Below are 363 nucleotides of genomic sequence, written 5' to 3'. Positions count from 1 at the left end.
TTGAGCCATTTTCCCATTTAGGGTTATGGTTTATGTCTGTTCCGTAACACCTGAGAGATAAACCGTTGATCTGTTGATCAACGTTTTAGATCGAGTTATTTCGTGCCCTGTCTGATCGCGGGAATCCTCCGGGAGATCGAAATCTCATATGGTGGCATCAGAGTCTTTGATCCAAACCACGGGATCAAACCTCCAACGTCTGATCTCTCGCCACGAGATCAGAACGCGGGACTCGATATGGACCGCTAGATCCGTCGCGCAGATGATCCGATGGCCATAACCACACGCTGACGTGGTTAAGTGCCACGAGGATCGAAACAGCGTCCGCGCCGCCGCCACACGTTCGATCCAGCACCCGCCACG

The sequence above is a fragment of the Dendrobium catenatum genome, unplaced genomic scaffold (genome assembly GCF_001605985.2).
Source record: "Dendrobium catenatum unplaced genomic scaffold, ASM160598v2 fragScaff_scaffold_1165, whole genome shotgun sequence".
NCBI classification, from domain to species: Eukaryota; Viridiplantae; Streptophyta; class Magnoliopsida; order Asparagales; family Orchidaceae; genus Dendrobium; species Dendrobium catenatum.
Note: the sequence above shows the minus strand (reverse complement) of the source record.